The sequence below is a fragment of the Pararge aegeria genome, chromosome 11, assembly GCF_905163445.1.
Source record: "Pararge aegeria chromosome 11, ilParAegt1.1, whole genome shotgun sequence".
NCBI classification, from domain to species: Eukaryota; Metazoa; Arthropoda; class Insecta; order Lepidoptera; family Nymphalidae; genus Pararge; species Pararge aegeria.
The window spans coordinates 14721108-14748137 of NC_053190.1; the positions used below are offsets into that span (position 1 = coordinate 14721108).

Consider the following 27030-nt stretch of genomic DNA (forward strand, 5'->3'; position numbering starts at 1 on the left):
CGAACTCGGTTCCCAAAAGGGAAGTTTAGCTCCTACCCAATGCGCTATCACGGCTTATAGTGTTAGTAAATTCTATAATGCTCTAAACGCCTTTGGTTGCCTCGAAGAGATCGCTATGTAATACGGCCGCCAAATCGTATACTTTTTGTAAATTTTTTATTTATAATTTTACTATATGTTTATGTGGTGCACAATAAAAGTTTATTCATTCCTTCATTCATTCAATGTTGTTACTGAGGTGCAGTACCAATATATATATTTATAGCGTTAAGATTACGTATTTGAATTGACACACAACTTCGAGGCATCACAAAAGTCGTAGCGTTGCTATACTATGCAGAGGCAAACTTGTTAATAAAAAAGTTATCTGCTCTAAAGCGTGTCTACATTGTACAGTCTACACAGCGAAGTTAGAATTTCTATAGGGATTCCTATAGAATTCTACCGCTTTAACCAGAGCGTTTAAACTTTGTAAGCGATTTATTCGGTTTGAGTTATTGTGTGGAAATGTTTTGTAACAGCGGAGTACATTTTGTATTCAGGTTTAGTTTTTGTATTTGTTAAAATATTTGAATTTGTTACATTGACATTTTTTTTTTCCAAAAGTTGTACGTGGCTTGATAGCAAACCAGTGATTAGTATTCAATGGTGCTAAAAATCAGCTTTAGTCATATAGGCACACATGTTTTGGTTGATGTATGCCAAACTACCTACGATCGAATTTATTCGGGGTCCCTAGTCATGCGCTCGTTCGGATGACGTGTGCAAAGCATACTACTGGCAACGTGAAAGGAAGCTTGCATAATTTACGGTGAAAGTGATATAAATATTTTTATAAAAGCTTCACAAGAAAATCTTTTATGAAAACACTTAAACCACAGTTATTTATGATTGTTAAAATCTTTTCAGTGCTTCTCAGTGCCAAGGCAAACAATTTCTGGTTTAACGGTTAAATATGGATAAACTTACACGAAGCCGTCAGCTTTCTGGTGAACATAGAGTAATATACAGCATAACTTTGTGTATGTTAACCCTTCATCCAAGTTATAAAAGATTTATGAAATAAACTTTGGAAACCGGTCATTCATAAACCCAATACGTATAGTATGCTTTCTTGTCATGTTGCCAGACTACATTATACTTAATTTGTAGTTACTTCTCTCAAAATCGAAAAATGTATAGGATCAAATATTGCGTATTCGAGTAAACTTTAATACACATTCGTCATCTTCTACTACCGAATTGAAAATATAGCAGGATAAATCCGTAGGTATACTCGTACATACCGCAAAACAGGTTTTGCCATGAAATAGGACAAAATAAATTTCTGCCTCAGTTATCAGGATCCACCGATAAACTTACTGTTTAAACACACTTTAGCAGTTGTTTAGCGTAATCGCTCTTTAATTTTGTTTTGCGTAAAATTTGGTCTCGAGAGTCGTAAACTATGTAGATTTATCATGAGCTAGTCCCAAGTATTAAAGTTGGAGGATCTTCTCCGAAAATTGGTTTTGAAATATTTCAATTTGTTCGCAATGACCCTTAAGATAGGTATTTGTTAGAATTCAGTATTATTCAACGGATACCAATTTCAAATTCATGGAATTACAGATATTTCATAATATTATCTCGGTATTATTTTGACGGCTCCTTATTGAAATTGCATGGAATATATTATTAATGAGGCACTAAGAAGGTACAGAGTCACACATCGGGCGATGGAGAGAGATACGCTCTGAGTATCTCTGGTTGAACGAATCTGGTAGTACGAGATTAGAAAAAGAAACAGAGTAACCGACAAAACTCAATCACATTCGGGGAACGCATGTATTTAAACATATCCTTTTCCGACGAGTAGATAAAATTACAATTGGAATTGTGACCTCGTTACGGTAAACACAGCGTTGGTGGACGGTTCACTCTCTCTCTCTCTCCATAGTCGCTCCTGCATTGCTGAAGATCATGGTCTTAGTCAAATCGCAACCTAGTGCGGCCAGTTGCTACCACCGTCTCTTATCGGAGCCTTTTTTTTTTTTGGCGTGGAAAAGCTTTATGGTTACCTCCGAGCCTTGGGCAGGACGTAGGTTATGTGGGACGCCCCCTACTAAAGGGGATACAAGAACTATAAACAACCACGGTATGTCCCTCTTGTTGGCTTTGTTAGGGGAACCCATTGTAACCTTCAGGACGTCTACCAACCTCCCTAACCGATTGTTCAAGCTGGTCAAAACAGCTTGAAACCCCCCTCAGACATCCGAGGCCAGACTAGCTATTGTGTGAAATTTGCACTTTGGATCTCAGCTGGTCTGCCCATCATGTTGTTGAACGGCCTTCGGTATCTTGCCTTCGATTTTTCCCGTGACGATAAGTTTTTCTAGACCCACGTCGCTTAATATGTCCAAAATAATAGAGTAGGCGTTGCTAGTATATGGAAGAAAGTCGAGTTTTTACTCCTAGTTGTGACAAGATTGACACGTTTGTGCTTTTCAAGGAATTCTTAACATTCTGACACAGAATCTCGACCGCATCTATTCTTTGCCCTATTCTTGCCGTATTGGACTTTTGACTAGGTGAACAAATAACAGCAAGCGAGTCGCATGGAGCCAGGACTTTGGACCTTTCGGAGGACCGAAGTCGATCTCCGTCACGCATCTGTAACAGTTACAGAGTTATGAGCATTTAAAGCTATAGGTATCACTTGTTTTTACGGTAGAGGAAAATATCTGTAGAAAATCCTGCATGACTGAGAGTTCCTTATCATATTCTCAAATCATACCAATCCGCACTTGGCTACCTACAGCATAATCCCTTCTCAGGCCGAGAGGAGATCAGTGCATTATAGTAATGGGCTGATAATGATGGCAGAGATCGCTTTTTAGCGATAAGGCCGCCCAATGTACCTGTGTGTTATATTTACTGTTTTTTTTAGTTTATAATTTAATACTGTTAGGTGTACAATAAAGTGTATTTCATTTCATGCAATATTTATTTTGAGATGGTTGTAAGTCTTACTTTTTATAAAGTACTAGCGTACCCAGCCCGCTTCGCCGGGCTAGATTTTGCTTTATTCTATATAAACAATAAACTTACATCATTACATTTTTAATTTAAGTTTCATAATATATTAAATCATTTATTTCTCTTCGTATTCATTCTCTTCTATTCTCTTCTAGAACGGGTGAAGATCATTATCTACACCTATGTACATCCAACAATAGAATATCATCATAGTAAATAAAAGCTGTATTTGACAGTTTGACAGTTCAAAAATAGGAGTGCTCCGATCGTCACCAAACTTAACAGGATTGCTCGCCAGGTCAATCCGGAGATTCCCTGAAGGTTTCATTGAAATCGGTCCAGCCGTTTCGGAGCCTATACCCACACACTTTCTCTTTTATATATATATAAAAACATATAGCCGTAATTCGAGGTATCCGTCCGCTTTTTAAGTATGTTTTTTTTTAATTCCTGTGTTAACCTTTTGCTTTCCGGTAGTAAAAAGTTGCCTATGTTACTCTACGTATCAACTAACTTTATGCCAAAAAATAATTCGATTGGTTGCTTAGTTAAGGCGTAAAGTAAGGACAAACGAATAAACAAACAAACACAGTTTTGCGCTTGAAATGTAAACTAAAAACATAAAAACATAAATACAAGAATAATCTTAATGTTGTGATTTTTAATGTACCTACCTAAATGCAATGTGCCTTACATTATAAAACTTGGCAAACGATTGATACAAAGCTCCTAACTAATATCAGATAGCTTTTTGTTTTACTCACTTTATATTAGATTGAGAGTGATTTGGTTTTTATGCTTCAAAGTTATCTAAAAAGAACTTTTTAAATTTGTTCTCAGGTTTTACTTTATTGTTCTAATGTAAGTGGATAACTTGGCATTCAATTTGTATATGTCGGTTTATGTTTCATTTAATAACAAAACCTAATCCAATTCTTTCAAAACCAATGAAATGTGATTATTTTGAACTATTCAATAGTTTAAATTTGAATATTTACAATTCAATTAAATACCAACTATCAGAGATAAATACAAAAGACAAAAAAGGTTAGAAAGAATGGAATAAAAACCAAAAAATATATGTAAGCCGTCACCGGACGCCTGGCAAATGTGAAACACTGAAATTGTTTTATATAACTTATATTGATAAGAGAACAACAGATTACGACACGAATCAGATATAGAGTACTGAAAAAATAAACCATTACAGATTTGCTCCATAAAAAATGACTGTCTATTACATTATTATTGAAAAAAAAAAATCGTATTCAAAAATTTATTAAAAATCGCGACAACACAACTACGTATAGTACATAATTATATTCCATCATATAGCGTGGCGATGCGTCGCCACGGCCTGTATCGCCACGCCAACAATCAGGTTTACCCTTGACTATAGATGTTTCACATCAAAAATGAAAAAAAAGGCAAAAAAAGAGACTTGCATTAAACACGGCCGCAATCAGCCCGTAGCACGGGGATGATCAAATTTGTCGGAACGCGAACAAGACGGATCGTTTCCCTAACGATTCATCATACTTGCGGCGCTTTAACCATCCCAGTAACCCACCGCTCATTAATTATTGTAATTTCACTGACCTTATCTACGAAGGCGAATCTTTGTAGAAATTAAAAATCCTACCCATTTTTATATATTTGATAATTGAGCGAAAAGAAGAGGAAAAGGGGAACATTGGGGCACAGAATGAGTTGGAAAAGAGGGGTGGATAGAATAGGTCGGCTTACTTATCAGTGAGCCCTGCTTTGAGATATTACCTACATAACACCTTTTCCTTCCTGTATATGTGATTATTCTTACGTCATTATTTTTATGTTTTTTGTGAATGTCATGGTCACTTGTAATACATATAAGTGAATGTGTAAAATATTATTATTATTGGTGTCCTTAATAAATAACTAAAATAAAAAATTAAAAGGCTATCTTTAATTACAAGAGCTTGGATCTTAAGTTTAAGAAGAAGAAACATTTAAGCTTTTTGAAGGTTTTTTATTATAAAGGGAAGAATTGTTTTATTCACTTTATTGAGCATGGAAGATGTGAATTGAAAGCATTGGAAATCAAATTTTATCATCATGATCCTCAGATCTTAAAAGTCACGCTTCGCTACGATACCCTTTGCTAAAGTACGCTTTATATTATTAGTATGGCAGTATGGTTTCGAAGAAGGAACATTCCATGCAACCTCTTGCTCCCCGCGGCAAGGGCAAGAACAAAACCTCTCTTTATCTTAACCATGGGGTTGATGTATAATAAAGGGTACATGCATGGGCGTGTAATTTTAAAATAAAAAACAATAATTAGGGATAAAAAAATAATAATCAATCGATAATAAACGTGTTTCTTATTATAACGTAATTGTAACCCATGACTTCATTGCATTAATTGTTAATTGTTAAACGACTAAGCCACCGGTATCTTTGTATCGTTCGAGTCCATGTAGGACTGAATTGTATCGAAAATGTACCCGTATTTATATCAAAATACCCACCAACTCAATGTAATGAACTTTGGTTGTTAGTCAAATATAATTTTAATTGTTTCTCGGAAACTATTTATTAATTGAATAATAATTATAAGCGTTTTTGTAAAAAGCCTAATCAATTAAAAAAAATATCTGGCCAATATGAATTTATAGTTATCAAAACTTTAATTATTTACCCACTTTATAAAATTACCGTAACACTATCTTCTTTTCAAATTGAGAATCTTTCCAGTCAGTACAGATATGCTAGGGAAGAATTTCATTCAAGAAGTGCAATAACATTAATTCATATTCCAGCTACCTGGCGTTTCAGCAGACTTGCATAAAATATCGTTGCCATTACGTACCGTAGCGCACGGATGAACCAATTTGTCGGAACGTAAACAAGACTGATGGGTTTCTTTAACGATTTATCATGTAACCTACTTGCAGTGCTTAGTTGATGCAAAATATTAATTAATATCGGTATAACAACATATGACAGCGCCTCACACGCCATATTGTTTTTAAAAATAAGAACATTATTTTCTTTATCTAGGTATATCTTTGTGCCAACTTTCATGAAGATCGGGGGATAAAAAACATTACAACAACTACTTTACTACTTTTTTTTTTTTTTTTTTTAATACGATTTATTTGAAGACTTGTCTTATAAGTTAGAAGGCCCGGTTTCGATCCCCTTCTAGGCAAGTTGGGAACTTGATTTATTTGTTCAATCCGCACTTGGCAAGCATGGTGGACAACGGCTTTATACCCTACTCATTATGGGGGGGAGACCCATGTCCTGTAGTTGGCCGGTAAAGGGGTTACTATGAATAAATAAATAAATAAAATAAATATACTACGACAATACACACATCGCCACCTAGCCCCAAAGTAAGCGTAGCTTGTGTTATGGGTACTAAGATGACTGATGAATATTTTTATGAATTATATATACATAAATACTTAGAAAATACATATAAACACCCAGACACTGAAAAACACTTAATGCTCATCACACAAACATTTTCCAGTTGTGGGAATCGAACCCACGGCCTTGGACTCAGAAAGCAGGGTCGCTGCCCACTGCGCCAGTCGGCCGTCTGATGATGATTAGGTGATATTGCAGTCGTGATAACATGTAGTGGATTAAAAAAAAGAAGTTATGAAAAACACAACGCTGTTACTTACCTTCAAAAACTGACTAAATTACACCGAATCAACTAACTGACTAAATTACAACCGAGTGAAATTCAACTTAAAAAGAACTCAACCGTATTTTTACGGTTGGTAAGTGGTTAATTGTCCTCATTGAAGGTTCCTTTGCTTTATTATGTAAATTCGTGCAGCAAAGTTTTACAGAAGTTTACAAAATCACGGGATGTCGCGGAAGCTTGGGCTAAATGTACTTTGTTATTATGATTGCACAGAGAAAATATTTCTGTCAGAAAATTAAGGAAGCAGATAACTTTCTTACAGTATTATTCTTATTAATCAAGAGTCCTATTTTTAAACCCCACACAAAAACGTATATCCTTCCTTTCCTAATATTATAAATGTGAATGTAAGTTTGTTTGTTACTCTTTTGCGCGAAAACTACTTAACCGATCATCATGAAACTTTGTACACGTATTCTTGGAGGTATCAGAAGTAACATAGGATACTTTTTTTTAAAAAAAAAATATATATATATTTTCGAAAGATTAAGAAATGTTCGTCAAAAATCTTATGTATTATAGGTGTAGTCCAAAGTCAAAGTCAAAAATATTTTTATTCAAGTAGGCCCATAGGTGGCACTTTTGATGCGAACATTACATGATATTTACACGGTAGTGAGATGATGGCGATAACCATATTCGTAAACTTAAAATTAAAGCTAAGAGGGTTCCAAACGCGTCCTGGTCACGACAAACTTAGCCGGGTGTTTTTTTTTTTTGTTATCACCATCTCACATTGTCTTTTAATCGTCAATTGGTTGAAATGATGATGAAGATGACAAGTTTGTTGTGTCTGAGTGTGTAACTGCATGTGTGAGTGTTTTACTGTATCTGTGGCATTTCCCGAACGAATAAACCCATTTTGATTTTGTTTTTTTTCATTGAAACGTGAATTAGTTTAGAGTGTTCTGAGCTATTGATAAAAATAAGTCCAAAATGAGCGCCGCCGCAGATTAATATTTTTTCATAGCTCCTTCACTATGAGTATCAAATTAAAGGGCTTTACTAGTAGAATTCTATACACTATGTCGCCAAATATTTATATAATTTTATATAATCTACATGTATGTTTGTTTGCTTACACTAACTAAGCAACCGTTCAACTTGATCTTTAGCATAGTGTCAATTTAAAGTACCACTACTAAAGTTGAGTGTTTTTTGATGTTACAATATTAGTCGTTTACACGGTTTCTGTACGTTCTTAATTCTGTGAGCTAGAGTTATAAAGCCAACCAATCCACATTGGAAAATACATGAAGCGTCTAAACTCTAATTTCCTCTCTTCCTACAATGTAACTATTTTACATTCAAGTGTGCGGTTTATGTGACTGTTGAATATTTCAGACGGAAATATCGCTATTATGAAGTTTATCTTAATTTTATTGCGGCTTTAATGGCGGCTGTTTATCTTATTTCACGCTCAAGGTGGCGGGGCCTGCTTGCCAAGGGCTATATGAAACTGATACGACGTTACATATGACAGGAAAAAACTGTACTGTTTTAGTACTACTAGCTGCTATGCGTTATAACCGAAAGGAAATCTTTATACATAACGCGTAGATAGCGTTTAACTATACCAGTAGCCGTTTGATAAAAAAGGAATGGTCCGACTAGTAGAATGTACTAGGAAATAATGACATCTTCTTTGAAATAAATAATAATCATACATCTCATGCAACATCTTTTTATATATAAAAGGCAAAGGTGACTGACTGACTGACTGACTGATCTATCAGCGCACAGCACTAACCACTTGACGGATCGGGCTGAAATTTTGCACACAGATAGTTCAAAAAAAACAAAACAAAAACACTTCATTGCACACAAGAAATAAATAAAAGAGAACAAAGGTACAAGTCATTTAAATTTGTGTAACAAAGGCGGCCTTATCACTTATAGTGATTTCTTCCAGGCAACCATAATGAGGAATTGGCACACAAAGGAATCCTTATAGCGGTGCAAAAAGCTCTAAGAATATACATACATTTTAACAATTACAAAAACAGTACATATATAAAATAAATAAAATAAAGTAATACATATTTCCCTACGGTAAAATAAATAATATTAAAACTATATATAATAATGTTTACGGTACAGAAAGTAAATGTGTAACACACACAGTTAAAATGTTTACGGAATATTCAACGTACTTTTTTAAGCAAACTGAATGAACTTTAACGTATTCAGTTGGAAGTAGCACAATCTCTGCGGCTATTAGTTTTTTAAACGAATGAAAATGTAGGGATGCGAAGTAGTGAGAGATATCGATTGTTTATTCACTGTGAACACTAATTATTTATGAAAGTAATGAAATGCATCTTTTAATTGGCTTCCTTAAAAAAGGAAGATTTTCTATGCACCATCCGCAGGCCACTAACGTCTCACTGCTGGGCATGGGCCTCTAATGGGTAAGACGATTTTAGAGCATAGACCCACCATGCTGCTCAAATGCTGGTTGGCGGGCTTTAACAACTATTACCACAAGTGATTATAACTGGGACCAAGGCTTTACCTGCTCTACGAGGCACTGGGGCTGGCACCGCCAACTTTATAACTCAAGGCTGTCGCCGAAAATATTTTGATAGAAAATACACAACATCTTATATAATTTGGCCCGACCCGGACTTCAAACCGATGACATTCCGTTGTTGAATATTCTAAACACTAGACCAACGAGGCAGTTCGGGCATAACAACAATAGAACCCAAAGAGTTTGCATAAATGATGCAAAGTCTCAGGGTTCAAATACCTCAATGGGTGTCCCACAAGGCTCGATTTTTGGGTCCTTTTCTATTTTTAGTGTATATAAATGATCTACCGTACCATGTCAGTGGAACATGCGACATTGTATTGTTTGCAGATGATACATCTCTAATTTTTAAGACTGATAGGAGTAAAGATAACTCTGACGAAGTAAACCGTGTTATGTCGCATGTGTCGCACTGGTTTACAGTTAACAACTTACTTTTAAATGCAAAAAAAACAAGGTAAAAATAGAGACTTCCACAGTTTTTCTGGGTGTGACCTTGGATAATAAGCTACAGTGGGGTGCCCATATAGATTCACTAGCGGGTAAACTAAGCTCGGCTGCCTACGCAGTCAGAAAAATTAGACAGATTACTGACGTTGAAATAGCTAGGCTAGTTTATTTTGCGTACTTTCATAGTGTTATGTCCTATGGAATCTTGTTATGGGGTAAAGCAGCTGATATCGAAACTATATTTATATTGCAGAAAAGAGCTGTACGGTCAATATATAAACTTAAATCACGCGAATCCCTCCGTGAGAAGTTTAAAGAAATAGGCATACTTACTGTAGCTTCACAATATATTTATAACAATATAGTATTTGTAAGACAACATATTAGTCTTTATAAACAAAAAGTGGACATAAACAGTCGACTTACAAGAAATGGTCATAAATTAGTGTCATCTGCATATCGTCTGCGTAAGGTACAGGGATCATTTGTGGGATTGAGTATACGCTTTTATAATATGATTCCTAAGGTGATTTTGGACCTGCCAATGCACAAGTTTAAAGAATTTGTTAAAACATATTTATTACAGCGAGGTTACTATACAATTGATGAATTTTTTAATGACAAGGTTGCTTGGAAGCATCCGGCTCCGCTTTCAGCTCTCACAAGATAGAAAAATGAATGTTAAAATGCAAAATTTAAATTGTTGATGTTGGAAAAGAGCAACTGCTGAGTTTCTTGCCGGCTTCTTCTCGGTAGAATCTGCCTTCCGAACCGGTGGTAGAATCACTACAAACAGACAGACTTGACGTTTCAAAAGTGCTTATATTAGGCCTACTTGAAATAAATGAATTTTGAATTTGAATTTGAATTTAATTTGAATTTAACTCCGTCATCTATAGATAGACTTCAAAATTCTTTACTACTTCAAAGGAGTTGGATCCAAAATGGTCCCATTTAAATGTCATATAGACCCGATGAAGAGTTTCGAATCTTTGCGGGACGGACAAAAAACAGCAATTGTTTTTTATTTTTTTTACATAAACTAAATATAGTTCTTTATCTGTAACAATCTAGCTGTTCGAAGGAAGTTTAGCAGACTAATGGTAAAAATATGGGTTACGATTTATTTTTCAACAAAGTTCGTTTGATGGAAATAAAAAATAAACTATTATTATAAAGAGAAAATATGCTTTGATACAAAAAAAAAATACCGCCAGAGGTATACGTGACTAAAATAATATAATATCATTATTTATTATTCTCTTTGTATTCATATCATTGAAGTGACTTTGAGCGTTTAAAGTGTTATTGCAAAAGCTTTTGTTATATTTTGTTCTAACAAATAGAAAGTATTCAAATCATTTTTATATTCATTTGTTCGGCATATTTGGCGAAGTCGCAAGCATTTTTGTCGAAGCCCTAGCTTGTACATCGAAGTCAAGTTTGGAATTTAAATCCTAACTACCTCGTTGGTCCAGTGGTGACAAACTGTTTGACTACAAATCTTGGATTTAATTCCCGAATAGGGCAAAAGATTGCTATTCTATGGAGCAATTCCGGAGTATAGCAGTACCAGTCCGGAGATTAAATATTGCCGCAGTCGATCCTCGTGCTTTGTAGAGCACGCGAAGTTATCAGATAGCGGCGGAAGCTTATCACATAGCTTCCGCCTCGTTAGTAACCGTTCAGTTTGTTGATTTTGTGAACAAGGTACTATTTCTTCCCGTAAAATTATATTTGTTCCGTGGAAAATCAATTAGAATTCACGAAATCTATCACTTCAATAAGCGAGAACAAATTTATTTTACGAGATCAATAAAACACTTATTACTTTAATCTATTGTACTAGAGCCTTGGGAACGAAATGCCAAGATGACGTCATAAACAATGAGATAGCTGTAACACCCTGTACACAGATAGCTCGTAAAGTAAACGGATACAAAACGGCTTATAAAACCGATTTTATTGCTTCTTTCTTGGACCTTTTATCATGATGAAGTTTCTGTAGTCAACTCTTTAATAGCGCAACTATGATAAACCGATCACATGTTTATGATAGCATAACATCCGTCTAGCAGTATATACTATTACTTATCTTTGTCTTTAAATGTAAACCTGTATAGTACATACTTTTTAATTAAGTGTAGTAAGAAACTCCCTAATGTGATTGTAAATAACACAATAACCGCTGTATTGTGTTATTTACATAATATAAGTGAAAAGCATGTCCGATTACGCTATAAAATACATAAACCGGCTAAGGGCGAGTTAGACTTGCAGACGAAGAGTTCCGCACCAAGGTGCAAAATTACATACATAAAATGTATTAGTTATTTTGACGACCTTCCTGGCATAGTGGTACACGCTGTGGTCTTATCTGTAGAGAGCTTAGGATGAACCCCAATCTCTCTCAATCAGGAGAGAGCTTGAATTTGTAATTTCCGAATTTTTTCTGGTCTCTGGTCTGGTCTGATGGGAAGCTTCGGCCGTAACTAGTTACCATCCTAACAACAAATACGTATCGCCAAGCGATTTAGCATTCCGGTACGATGCCGTGTGAAACCAATTAATGGTATATAAAAGCCATACCCTATACAGCTAACTACCATGCTAGACTTCATCATCGCTTACCACCAGGTCTGATGGAAGTCATTGGCTTATTTCTAGTGGAATAAAAAAAAAGAATTGGGCGCAATAGAATAAGAGTCATTACCTTTTAAAGTATATACATTTTTTTTTCTTTTTTTGCTAAATATGCTTGTTTCGGGCTAGCCTGTCAGGGGGTATGGCAGTTAAATCCATACCCCTAAATGGTTTCTACACGATATCGTACCGTGACGCTGAATCGCTTAGCAGCACGTCTTTGTCGGTGGATACGTAACTAACCACGGCTGAAGAAGCAGCCTAGATCAGAAAAAAATGATAAATTCTCAAACTCCCCTGCCGGGAATGGAACCCGGGTTCTCACACTTAAAACTGACTACAGCGGTATGCAGTGCGTTAGGTAGGTTGATATAAAGTACGAATCAAATTAAGATCCTCTGTAAAGATTAAAGTCCTCCACCTCATTCAACTCCAGTGTGCTTATCATAATAGATTTTCCAAACATCTTATTAGTACTAGAGCGCGAAAGGCCTCGTAATAACCCACTCACCGCGTAAAGAGGCGTCGCTTCGATGGCGATCAATCGTCTCAGGGAATACCTCGAGAACCACTTCAGTGGTATCGATATTTGTAACGATTTCTCTTAAGATACATACTAGAAAGTGCTATATATGTACGAGTGTTTTAACCATTCTTACTTTTTTTCCTCTACCATAAAGCATCAGTAAGATGCTTTATTGCCTCTACAATCTAATATTTTATTATTATTATTTAACTCTTTATTTGTACACCACTATAAAGTTAGGGAAATAAAAGAAAAATAAATATAGCCGCCGAAATGAGGCGAAAAAAATTTTCGATCATAAAGCACTCTCTGATGCTTCGCATCATCAGTCGTGCAATAGAAATACAAAAACGGAAGTAGAATACAAAAGGTGGCCTTATCGCTTAGTAGCAATCGCTGCCAGGCAACCTTAGGATTAGGACAACAGCGTAGCGTAAAATTATTTTAAACCTACATTTAAATGCTGAAATACAAATACATAAACAAAATTGCACAAATAAGAAAATATAATAAATAAATATAAAATAATAAACTAATCCATCCGCTTTCCACCTTTTTATCGGGTTCACACGCTCATTTGGCATTTAAAAAAAAACTTTTAGTGATAAAGCCGCCTTTGCACCCTAGCACTGTACTGTTACTGTTTTCCTTGTGTTTTTCCTATTGTGTTGTAAATAAATAAATAAATATATATCGACAACGCACACATCGCCATCTAGCCCCAAAGTAAGCGTAGCTTGTGTTATGGGTACTAAGATGACTGATGAATACTTTTATGAATAATATACATAAATACTTAGAATATACATATAAACACCCAGACACTGAAAAACATTCATTCACACAAACATTTTCCAGTTGTGGGAATCGAACCCACGGCCTTGGACTCAGAAAGCAGGGTCGCTGCAAACTGCGCCAATCGGTCGTCATGTTGTGTTGCAATAAAGTCTTTCTTCTCTATTTACTTGACTAATGAGTAACTTATTCTTAACTTAAACTTCTACTTTTAAATAATTACAACTAAGATATAGTCCAATGACTTAACTCAGTCTCTAACTATGATTTAACGTTCACTTTGTTCACGCGAGCTTATTACTTAGCAAAAACACTACCTTTATTCACTGCACTGAACGCCATCCTCATCACGCTACTACAATATTAACGATCACTTGTATTATATAAAACACTACAATATTAACAGTTCCAGAATCCACGGCCCAGGTCAGCTTGTTTCCAGCGGCTCCAAGCTCGCAATTCCATCACCTTGGTGCACTTTTTTCATTGCCACGTCAGCTTTGCGAAAGGTTAGGCTATGTCGGTAACTCTAGTTCTTGTACGGATCTCCTTTCTGATTTGATCTCGTAGAAATACTCCTGACATAGCTCTCTCCATCGCCCGATATTTTTTTGGTATTTTATGTCAATTAATATTATTCCTTTTTTTTTTAATTGTATTCGTTTATTTGTGTTTAGTTATTTGAATAAAGCTTGACAATAGTTTGACACCACCCATTCTTTCTCGCTTATATTGCCATAATCCGAAGGTTGCATGGCAGAGAAAATATGAATATAAATAAATAAATATACTACGACAAAACGTACAACGCCATCTACCCCCAAACGAAGCGAAGCTTGTGTCATGGGTACTAAGATAGCTGTTGAATATTTTTATGAATATAATACACATAAATACTTATAATATACAGTAAAATAGCCAGATACTGTTCATCACAAACATTTTCCAGTTGTGGGAATCGAACCCACGGCCTTGGACCCAGAAAGCAGGGTCGCTGCCCTCTACGCCAATCGGCCGTCATGATTATATTTATTAAAAGGTAACAGAATGTTTTTCGTTAAACTGCATGCAGCTAAATTATATAATCCGACTGAGTAAGCCAAAATAATTTCTCACGTCATGTCTCTAACCGGTACCCCAAAAAATTCAACTGAATTTGCCGTATCAATTGAAATCCGAATTCCATATCGTGTGTAACAATCGTGAAAACGTGTAAACCGCATTCCTTCCCGAATTGTTCCCGAACCATTGAATACAAAAGTGTTCAGCGACGACTTTATTTGTATTCCTATAAAATATACACCGGTCCGCAGGATTTATACGGTCTAGTTATTGCGCCTCTGCATATAAAGTCGATTGTTCTATATCAACTTCGTAGGTTTATTAATACTGGTCCCAACCGACAAACGGTTACGATTGAAGAACTTTGAACTTTGAAGAACCGTTAATGATGACAACAACGTTCTTCGTAGACTCTCAACCTTAGGTTGTCAAACGAGCGACAAATCTCAGGGAAGGTACATAAGAATGATGATGGCTACTATTAGATGTATTTGATGGTTGATGCGTATTTTATTGCCAAATAAGAAGATAAGATAGAGAAATTCTTAGTACCAGCTCGGAGTTTGAAATTGGCGGTGATTCACCCCCGTGCCTTGGAGGGCACATTAATTAAGCTGTTGACCCTGCAACTGATCTATTTTCGGTTTTGGATCTACCGTTCCATTGGTATATGAGGGAATAGTAAGTGCGCCTGTCTTTGCGTGCACACTTAGTAAGCACTATGATATCTGCCGCGAAGTTGAAGAATCTATATGCAGATTGATACCGTGGCCGAAACCGGTCACGGAGAACTGCGGCTTAACATTAATGGTTGCACAATTCAAACCTTTATAATGGCAGTCAGAAAAATATTCAAAGCGGGTATTAAATACTTAAGTGCTACTAAGACGTCTTTATAAGAAAATGATATCGTGTAGAAATCCTTTAAGTGCGTAATCGGCTTATGTGACAAAAGCTGCAGCAAACAGGTGATTTTTCAGCAAACAAGACTTAGTTGCAGTCAATTGTCTACTAGACATATATTGGAAACGTTTGTGGTATCTGCAATACCTACCTTACATGCAGAAAAAACAAGAGTCAGTTTTTGATTTTTTTGGGAATGCTACATTGACTGTTTGATTGACGGTTTCCCTACTACGCCATTGTTCTGTGTTAGGCAAAAAAGAACTCTTTAGGAAGGTTTTCGTATCTTTTTCGGTTGGATATTCAGGTTTTCTGACACATATAAGTAAGACACTGATTTAATTGGCACATACTCCAATTCTGATTTTAGCATAATTAAGTAAGTCAGCAATGAGTGAAAAAATTAAAAGTACCAAAGTGAAATTTTCGTAAAAGTCCGAAATGTTCTCACGTTTTCTGCGAAATTTAATTAAATTAAAAATCCCCACGTTTCTAATCCGCCCGAGTCTCCGGAAACTTTTCAAACATGAGAACGGAGTGAAAATGGAGAGCTATGAATAATGTCACTTTAATTTGAGTGCTTAATTATAAAAAAAAAATTACAAAGTAGCATGATTTAATGCAAAAAACAAAAAAAAACAGTTAGGTGCGATTTCTGCTGACGGAGAATTACGTACCAAGATGCAATAGGAAAAAGACTACAATATAGTATTAAACATTAATTACTTAGATCGAGAAGAAATCAGCCATATCAACGCACCACGCTCGCCAAATGTGAATTGGTGGACATTCCTGTGAGAACATTAAGGAGAACTCACAGGCATTCAGGTTTCCTTTCGATGTTCTTCTTTACCGTAAAATATATTTAGGTGATATTTAATGGTTTGAAAACGCATGTAACTCTGAAAGTTAAATGTGCGTGCCGAGGATCGAAGTCTAGACCCCGAATAGGGACGCCGAAGTTTTACCCACTGGGCTATCATCTAGTAAAAATAATATTATTGTGACATTACAAAAATTCTAATTGTATTTGCATATTTTACATATTTAATGATTTTTTCAGAGATATTTTTCAGAGTTGCAAATATGTACACTAGATTTATATAGTACCAAAGGTGTTTATGTATCATTTCATTTAAATCTATTTAGATATACGCTTCTAAATATTAAATTCTCCGCGTTCTGCCAGTTTCCATCCATATTGTATGCAAGTGGAGCGTGTCTTATCTAACTTGATAGCTACACCCTTTTCTTTAGAAATTCTTTATTGGCATGGACATTTCCCCGAGATGGATGCCAAAACCTGAACAAAGCAAATATTGGCTGAATCGGAGTCCTTACTTGGCCTAGAACGTCCATTACAGAGTGTTTATGTACAAATGGTTGAAATTTGTTTGATTTTACAGAGTATTTTTAGTTGACTATTTCTTACTTTATAAGGTTTTGTTTAAACGCAAGATTTATTAATTTTTTTATGTTAAAGTTTGCTGTCATATCTGCTTTTTTATGCATCTGTAATTTCACATGTTTATTGCAAATGAATGATTATTCTTATGATTATGATGTTTTTATATATTTTATTCAATTTACTGTGAGATGGTGATAACAATAAAAACCCCGCTACGTTTAGTGTGGACTCTTCTTAGACCAGGGCGCGTTTGGAACCCTCGTAGCTTTAGGTTTAAGTTGGCGAACGAAATTACAATTATGTAAACATATTATATGTATGAATGCTTCATAAGAATAAAGACATTTTGTGTTTGAATTTGAAAATTTCCTCTAATTATTTTCTACGCGATAACGTACCAGATCTGCCGTCCCGTCGGACTATGGGAGTGAGCGAATAAGGAGTGCACCTGTGTTTGCGCACAAACATGTATGCACTAAAATATTTCCCGCGTAGTTGGAAAACCTCTCTGGAGATTGACCACCGTAGCCAAAATCAGTCAGGGGTACTGTTTTCTATTTGTTTAAATTTATTTAGTTCATAGTGATAAGACAGAGAGGATATGAATTTTATGAGTTTACTTACTGGCAAGCTTTGTGTATATTCGACGCAATATTCTGAATAAAGTATTACAGTTAAAGGAAATAAGGTGATGCAAACTAAATTTTATACAGGGAATAAATATCACAGGCTTGTAGCTTATTTTAAACTAAAAACATTAAAGCAATCTTTGTTTTGTGTTATGAAACTCCTAAAGAATTTATAATCTAAATTTTATGCATTATATTCTAAGTATCCATCTAATTTTGTCTCGGTAGTAAAACCGGGAAGCTTTGTTTCGGGATTCTTGCATAATATAAATTTATAAGTTACACAAGTAACCTGGATAAGAAGTTTTGAGACTTAATAATAAGTACATTTTAACGATGAATAAATATTAAAGTAAGTATTTTGTCTGGTGGGATGCTTTGGCCGTGGCTAGTTACCACCCCACTGACAAAGACGTGCCGCTAAGCGATTTAGTGTTCCGGTGCGATGTTGCGTAGAAGCCGATTAGGGGTATCACTACCATACTCCCTATCAGGTTAGCCCGCTACCATCTTAGACTGCACTTAACACCAGGTGAGATTGTAGTCAAGGGTTAACTTGTAGTGTAATAAAAAATAAATGTTAAACAAATTTTTCTTGTAATAATGTGCCTGTATGTTTGTGTGTAAGCAACCCACGAACATACAGGCACATTATTACATTCTTACTGAAATAGTAACATAGAAAATGACCACCATTCAGACCACCAGACACTGAACAACATTCATATTCATCACATTTTCCAGTTATGAGAATCGAAACCACGGCCTTCGATTAAGAAATCAGGACGCTGCCCACTGCGCCAATCGGTTGCCGAATACATACTTGCATGTACTAGTTAGGTACTTTATACATATTTCTATATTTGTTTTCAGCGGGCGATGTAGTATTTGATTTAGAGATCCGTAGAACTCGAGTTATTGGCGAACTAATAACAAGCTTAGCAAGTTTCGAAAGTAAAGTGGTAACGGGCGAATCCCATAGTTTGGAGAATAGATGATCAGGGTTCCACAGCACATTTCCCGGTGCAAGTTCGCCGACCTTGTAAAATGCACCGTTGGAAAATCTTCCACGAGTTAAACTGACGCATTCAATTAAATTCAGGGGCTGCTGGACATCACCGACAAAAGATCGTGGTTGTCGAAGTTACTCCAAAAAAACTTAAACGTTCATTTGTCGAGTTCATAGAGGCAACAGAGCTCGGGGCCGTGCATTTCAATTCATTATATTATATTTCTTCCTTGACTCGCGTAGAACTTAATATGTATTTCTGATATGTTTTGTGTAGCGTGTACTCTATAAGTTGATTCCTATGTGTTGTTTTTTTTCTCAAATAAAAGATTTATTATTATTAATACCACGGAGATTACTTATCAAGTGCCAGAGTTTGGAAAAGCACTGCGTCCCGATTCCGAACAATTGCGATTTTATGTCACGAAGGAGTTTTGGGAAAGTTGCACCGTAAGATAGTGCTGCAGGCGAACTAACACATTTGTGGCAACTGTAATAGTTTTAATAGCGGGTTCCATGCACTGTGTTAATAAATCTTGGCCCATCTAAATTACCCTTAATAATAACCTTGGAAAAGTTATGAAGTGTTTTATCAAACCTCAACAGAGAGAAAACAAAAATGTCCAAGCGTGACAAAACATTAAATAAGTTCTTATTTTTATATTCCACTACAAGTCAGCCCTAAATACCTGATTGTTAGTGAAGATGCCGTCTGTGGTGGTAACGGGCTGAGCTGTTATAGGCGTAAGTCATTTATATTAAATCCATACCCCTAGTGGATTCTACGCAACGTCGTAATGCATAGCTTAATCGCTTAGCAGCACGCCTTTGTCGATAGGTTAGGATAGCTAACTAACCACGGCCAAATTCTCTTACCAGACAAGGCCAGACAAAAATCAGAAACTATAAACTCAAATTTCCCTTGCTGGAGGAACCCTTCACTTAAAACCACAGCGTTCACCAATGCGGTATGGGGGTCGTCAAACTATTTCGACGATATTTCACTTTTTTTTTTTGGTAGCAATATTGATGAACCAATCAGGTGCCCAACCTTATGTTGGAATTGATGAACGCCATCGCCAACAGAGCAACTCTTTACAGGGCATGAAACGAGCACCTCCTGCAACATGCCATGCTCTGTCAATCAATTTAAGGCCTAGGTGTTAAACTTAATGCCTGTAATTACACCGGCAACTCTGCTTAGCAGCAGGAATAAGCATGGTGATAGTACTTCCCGGGACAAACTCTGTCACAAAAAGCTCTACTACTACTAAATTCACACAATATTTTTAATGATTTATAACAAAACGTTTGTAGGTGGCAAACATTTAATCTCGATTTGGGATATAATTGCGGGGAGCGGGGTAATGTCCGTATATTAACAATTACAACGAAAGTTGTGCGAGAAAACCGATATAAGGGCACCAAGGGCCGGATAGTCGGTGTAGTAAGTCTCAGGGATGCCGGAGGAGTCGGCTGCATCTGTCACTTCGACCTAAGCTCCTAACCAAAGACAACAAATATTCCTTTCTTTTTCGGACAGACACTAGCCGATAACCACCTGAGGGGTGGTTGCTACGGCGTCACCGGGGGAGTGGGGCGAGCGCGAGAGTTCACCATGAGCCCACGGGCTCGACGACATCGTGAGTAAGGTGGGGACGTCGACCCGAGGGTGCCTCCTGTCTTTGTGTTAATCTGACTTTTGGTGGACTATTTGACTAATCATTGTACACCGAATATTTGATTCGATTTTCGGATGGACACTTGCCGATAACCACCTGAGGGGTGGCTACGGCGTCAACGGGGGAGTGGGGCGAGCGCGAAAGCGCGCCACGAGAAGAGTCCCACGACCGGGCACGACGACATCGGGGGGGACACCGAAATATTTGCGAGGGACAAACGATAGCGCGAGGTAGAGGACTAGTGGTGCCATCTGTTGTCACTATTCTTCACTAATCCGTTTCATTTAGCTTTATATGGCATGCATATCGGATTGTTCTCTCGTTAACTTATTAGTAAAAGAGTTACATTTCCAGTTAAAAAATGAAAAGATAGATGTGAAAAATTCAAAAGTGAAAATGTACTTTTAAAATGAGAATTTTATTTCGCAGACGCCAGACGATGCAATATGTCACTCTCCAGTTTATTTATGTTACTATTCGAGTAAGATATCGTTGGAGCGGGTTAACTGAAGCGTACGTATTGAAGAGTTGTGTGGTTTACAGCTTCACTGCAGTTTTATACTTATCTGATATAAATTCTTTTCAAAAATTTTGGGAAATAAAAAGTGCACGACTCTTGTGCCCGTTTTCAAACCTAGGTATCGCCTAAATAAAATGATTATTGATCTAGGCGATGTCTGTAGAAAAAAATATTTCACCAGCTGTTTCTTAGGTGATAAATATTGGTGAACGGATGATGTACACCGGATAGGAATCTCCTTCGATTAAGCATTAGTAATTAAAGCATTGCCCTGTTAGTTAGTGAAAACGGGCATTATACTTTTAAGACAATCCATACTAATGTTTTAACCGTTAAAGTGTCTGTTGGTTTGTTGCTTAAATATAATCAGTTCATAATTAAATGAAATGAAAATACACTTGATTGTACACCAAACAGAATTCAATTATGCACAATAACACTAAATATATCACACAAGTACAATGTGTACAGTAGGAATCTCCTTATGAACTAGATACAGTGATTCTATTGATTTGTGCAGAAAGGGGTACTTAAAAACTCGCTCTAAGGTAACTTGTGTTACGAGTGTCGCCACCTTCCTTCGCACCCATTACAACAACGTGAAGTTACTAAAATTCTAGTTGTATACAATCATCGCGATACATGATTTGAGTAATAATACTATTTTTTGTTAGATTAAAAAGCACATTCATAGCCAGCATTCCGAAAATAGACATAGGATATTTTTAAATCCAAAACAGAACCAAAAGAACTTCCCCTGGGGTTTTAAAAATGTAGCATTTGTTACCACCGGCTTCAAACCAATTTTGGCGAAAGTTTGCATTGGATTCCATCCCGGAGAAGGTACTTTTTATGATGGGAAATGTAACGGTTTTCACGGGATTGTTTAAAATTGCGGGCGACAGCTAGTTCAAAAGAAAATAATAATCACTAAATAACATTGTCCAGATAGATTTTCAATATGAAATTATTCGGTTTCATTATAAAGTAATAAAAAAGGAATATATCGGATATTTCCTTTTTGGGGCGTATTCGTGGCACATCAATGCATACGGACTACCGGATTTCACCGAAAACGTATTTTTGTATAATAAACAAAATGAATGTTTTTTAATCATATCGCATTGGAGTTTTTGATGTTAGTTCTTTGGGGTACTTTTTGATTTAAGTAAAGAAAAAGTTTGATTTGACTTGTTGCGTTGCCGTTATTTTGTGCAACCCCCAACGAAATGGGATGACTAATTAAAAAAGTCAAACTCGTGCCGTTTCCAACAGAATCCGATGGAGACAGTTCGATCCACGATCTTTAGTTATAAAGGAACGACCAGAGAGGTAGAAACAATTACTAACATTATACATTTGAAAAGCCTGAGAAAAGAAAAGAATTAAACTCTCAGCTTGAAAAACTGTTTATTTAAATTTCATGTGACGACAACATTTCTCGTTGGAGAGAGGTATTTGTTCAATTGTAGGTTTTTGCGATTGCGAGATAAATATGGTAGTTCTAAAACCCATATAACTCAGAATCAAAATCAGTATAAACATGGAGTTTATTTATTTATTTATTAAAGGCCAACAGCTTAGCCCAAAGAAAAATTAAAAGTATTTTCTAATCAGTGTGTCTTAAAGGTGTGCAGCATTTACTACAAAACGACCGATTTTAACACTACAAACTATAATAAAAAAAGTTAAACAAAAGTAATATTAAAATGAGAATTAACTGAAAAATAACTAAAGAAATCTAAAACCATGTATTCGATTTTAAGGTTGTGATTTTACCACAGAAAGGGTAGATATCTTATCAAATCAAAGTACATACGAAAACGTAAAAACTATAAATTCCTAAATCGAGTCAAGCCAATAATGCAAATCATTGAACTCCCTACCGAGCTTCTGAAGATCCAATATAGGCTTTAACGATGAATTTCAGAAATAATCTATTTTTAGATCTCGTTTAGACATCCAAAAATAGCACCTACTTGACGCTACAACATCTTACTGTAATGAAAATAAGAGCACCATTTAATAACTATTTGGATAATGAGCAACAATCAATTTTAAAGTATTTTCTGCTTAAAATAACATCATTATCTCATCATCCTCATCATCATAGACTATTACAGTCCACTGCTGGACTCTCCGAAATGTAGGATTTGCCAATAACCACAACGCTGGGAAGACAGCTTGATCTCCGTAGATAGTAGTAGTCATACAGAAGACGCTGCTGGCCCGCTCGCCGTTATATTCCCTTAGTCGCCTCGTACGACACCCGCGGGAAGAAGAAGGGTGGTGATAACTATATTCTCATCTGCATGACGGCACTTAAGCTCCCTTTCCTCATACGAGAGAGCTAATTAGTTAAGAGCCGCAACCCTTCTCCAATTCGGGTTGGTGTTATACATAAATGTACCATTTATCAACTCTGCTTTTTACTAACTATATATAGTCTTCTTCTCATAAAAGAAGTTGGAATAGACCCACTATGCTATTCCAGTGCAGTTTAGCGAGCTACATTTAAAAAACTTGATTAAAAGAAACTATATATTTCTAGTGGTCACACTATAATTATAATTAAGTTAAATTATATTTTTGAACAATATTAAGGTTCTATTGTCAAACACTATAGGTTTCGCTTGGTTACAGATTTCGCCAAGGCTAACACAACAAGACTTGACAGTTGTTAATTTGCATGTTTTTTTTCAAGCAAATTATAAAACCACGTTTAAAAGAGTATATATGCGTGTGTATTTCAAATACGTGGTAGTGTGTGTGAAATGATTAAAAAGAGTATAAACGCTTGTATGTGTGAAATACATGGAAGAGTTGAAAGAAAGAAGAATGTGTTTTTTATTGATATAACCACGAAGTGAATGTTTTATTCATAATTGAATAAGAATATGAGTATTCTGCACTCCTTCTATATATAAACTATAAGTGTGGGAAATTTTATACTTTTCCGTCTTTTTTCGTCTTAAATTTTTGTTAAAAGGGTTACGAAGTTGTTCCTTCAAAAATGCGAATCCATACTTATATAACAAATGTGAAAATATCTGTCTGTTTGATTGTTACTTACATTTACCTTAACCATTGCACCGATCTAGATGAAATTTAGCTCGGAGATAACTCACAATCCGAACATGGACAAAGGTTTTACTCTATTTACTCCAAATTATCTTTTTACTCCATAAAAGCAGAAAGGGATCTTTCTCGTGTAATTAAACATATAACCTTTTTTATAATGTATCCATGACTTATAGTTATTTACGAAACATTTTTATCGCTTTGAAGAAATGAATAGCTTGCACTGCCTAATATGGTACCGCAAAAATTTTTGTATTCGTTACTTTTACTGAGCTACAGCTCAGTAAAAGTAACGAATACAAAAATTTTGAACACGCACACTACAATCTTTACTATAAAGATTAAAAGTCAGCGTAATATAAGAACAAAGCTTGTATTTTATTTCAGTAATAAGAAGATTACCGCCTGAGATAATAATAATTAAAGCAAGGCAGAATAAAAAGTTCTAACGAAATGCTTTATTCACGTACGCTAACAGAATGTTCCGTCATACATAAATTTTTAATAACTTTGCACCTCCTACAAAATTAAAGTCTTCAGTTCAAAAAAAATCTTTCTCGTTTAAAGAAGCACAACGCATATGACTTATTATAATTAAAGGTGGTTTGATCGTTTTTATTAAGTATGAAATATTAATGCTTAAAAAAAGTAATTTTAATCTGAAGACAATGAATTGTAGACAGACCATGCTTCCACATTACATATTAAACATATTATGTGGAAGCTTAGTTTAGAGATCATGAAAAATTTACAATCGATCGTACGAGACGGGCATTTAGGTCCTTAAGTAAGGGTAAGACACGCAATACTTTAAGTTTTGAAGAAAATTTAAAATTCATTTATTTCAAGTAGGTCATAAGCACTTTGAAACGCCAAGTCTGTCTGTTTGTAGTGAACCTACCACCGGTTCGGAAGGCAGATTCTACCGAGAAGAAGCCGGCAAGAAACTCAGCAGTTGCTCTTTTCCAACATCAACAATTTAGATTTTACATTTTAACATGAATTTTTCTATCTTGTGGAACCGGAGCATCCGGATGCTTCCAAGCAACCTTGTCATTAAGAAATTCATCAATTGTATAGTAACCTCGCTGAAATAAATTGTAGTATTTAAACTAATAGTACGTTACGACTCCTAGTTAAGGTGGGTGTCATTACTGTAACAGCTTGTTTGAATAATTTAAATCCTTAAATGACGGACGGAAAGTTATCCTTTCTGACAAATGATGCATTCAATTTTTTAATTTAATTTAATATTCTCTTGTTCTAATCTTTAAAATACGTATTGCTAATGGTATAACCACCAGCTTTAAATAATATAATATAATAAAGAAACTAATTAAAAGTCACTTGGCTAGCACGCTTCCTAGTCTAATCACCTATGTATTCGGTGACCGCTAGTTGACAGTGTCTAATGGGGCTTAAACATAATTAAAACTTTAATTGCCAGAAAAGCTGCCAAACACGAATGACACAACCATCGAATGTTTGCTTGGGATTCATTAAACAATTATTCATTGAACATGTTCGTGAATGGCATATGCAATTGTTTTCAATGCATGTTATTTTCAGCATGTCATAACAAAGAAACAAAAGTCAATTTCATGCTTCAATGCACGCCGTAGGAACGCTGTCGCAAAAGGAATTTTGTATGATTACAAAATATAATCCGATTTGTGCGGAGAACGAAGTTCTTTCTTTTATAAAATACTTATTTCGGGTTTTAAATGTTGTACAATAGCATTAAGTTTTGAATATCTTCTTTAGTAAATTATTTAGAACTTTTCTTTTCTCACGACGATGTTATTAGCATATTTGAAGGATGTTTCACGCAAAGAAAATCAAAAGTTTTGAGAAAAGAAAAAATTTAAGAAAAATTTCTTCATTGAAGTTTTTAGAGTGTACATTTTCTTCTTTTCAGTAAAAGAAAAGTAACGATTTTTATTTTCACTTGGGCTTACCGTACTGAAAAACATATACGTATTCACTCATATCCATCGTAGCCGAATCAACCTCCCACTGCTGAACAACAAAAATCTCAATCTTTCTCACTCATATAAGAGTGAAAGAAACTCTTTCTTTCGCCACACTCATCCAACATGGTTTATAGGATAAGGAACTACTGTTCAATTTGAATTTTTTTATTTATGCATCTAAAATTCACATAACTTACCATATTGAACCATTGATGTTTTTTTATAAATAAATAGCCACAGTCTCAAAATAGTAATCATTAAATCACACGAATTTTTCATTATGGTGAAATAATATGCACACTTTTATTAATAAATATAAGTGCAGGCACATAAAATAATTTAAAAAAATTATATAAAAAAACAACCTCGGCGAAAGCTCAATAAAAAATAGGCTTACCGGATAATCCTTCAACAATAGACTCCAACTCAAGTCCTTCACAAAAGCATTCCGCACCGCAAAAACTGTTTTAAACTTTGCAACTCGGCAAATTAATCACTTGGTGTCCCATTTAATTCCTCGTACACTTTTCAACACTCAAAAACAATACACTTTTCACAAAAACCGGTAAACAAAAGAACGTCGAACTCACTTCACTGTTTAATAAATCCTAAGTTTTTTTTTATTTTTCCGATAAATTACCAGTGTTTATTTTTATTGAGAAATGTCACTTTTCCGAAATACGTTCGGAAACGCAGAGTTTGCCGTGATAAGAGCGGGCGTCTCTAGTGATAGGAGGTCCGATACTGTGAGGTTAGTACGAAACGCGCCTGCGTAAATTTCCACCGCGGATTCTATCTGCACCCATGATACATTTCTGCTTCAATTAAAACCAGCTCTATACTCAATTACATTTCCATGTGTTAACCTGGTGGCAGAATTAAATTGTGTAGAATAAAATGTATTGCATTGTGTAGGCACAGAAATTAGTTTATGAGCTGAAATGTAATTAAAGCGAACGTGTATTAAGATGGTGTCGTTAAGTTGAAACAACTTTAAAGCTTAATATAAGTATAAAATATTTATCTATGTAGAATATTTATGCATGTACATATAAATATGCATATGTAAATTCATACCTCTACCTCTCTTCTTGA

At 35.4% G+C, this 27030-nt stretch overlaps 1 protein-coding gene across 1 annotated transcript in view; it reads right to left on the reverse strand.

The window, feature by feature from the left end:
* Positions 1–26585, reverse strand: part of LOC120627326 (zwei Ig domain protein zig-8-like) — a 67305-nt gene extending 40720 nt beyond the window's left edge. Inside the window, exon 1 of the mRNA XM_039895303.1 lies at positions 26333–26585. The gene's annotated coding sequence lies outside the window, so the exon portion shown is untranslated. The remainder of the gene's footprint in view (positions 1–26332) is intronic.
* Between the last annotated feature and the right edge of the window lie 445 nt (positions 26586–27030).